Here is a 256-nt window from a genome sequence, read left to right on the forward strand (position 1 = left end):
TCCTTGCACTTCTTCCCACGGACCCACATAAAAATGTCTTTATAGTCATATAAAGATCCTCCAAATTATATATTAGAGATTTTTTTATTGAGAATAAGAAAAAAAAAGCCGGGCGATGGTGGCGCACGCCTTTAATCCCAGCACTCGGGAGGCAGAGGCAGGCGGATCTCCGTGAGTTCGAGACCAGCCTGGTCTACAGAGCTAGTGCCAGGACAGGCTCCAAAGCCACAGAGAAACCCTGTCTCGAAAAACCAAA

This window comes from Alexandromys fortis, unplaced genomic scaffold (assembly GCF_014885135.2).
Source record: "Alexandromys fortis isolate MF-2015 unplaced genomic scaffold, M_Fortis_MF-2015_v1.1 scaffold_4, whole genome shotgun sequence".
Lineage (NCBI taxonomy): Eukaryota > Metazoa > Chordata > Mammalia > Rodentia > Cricetidae > Alexandromys > Alexandromys fortis.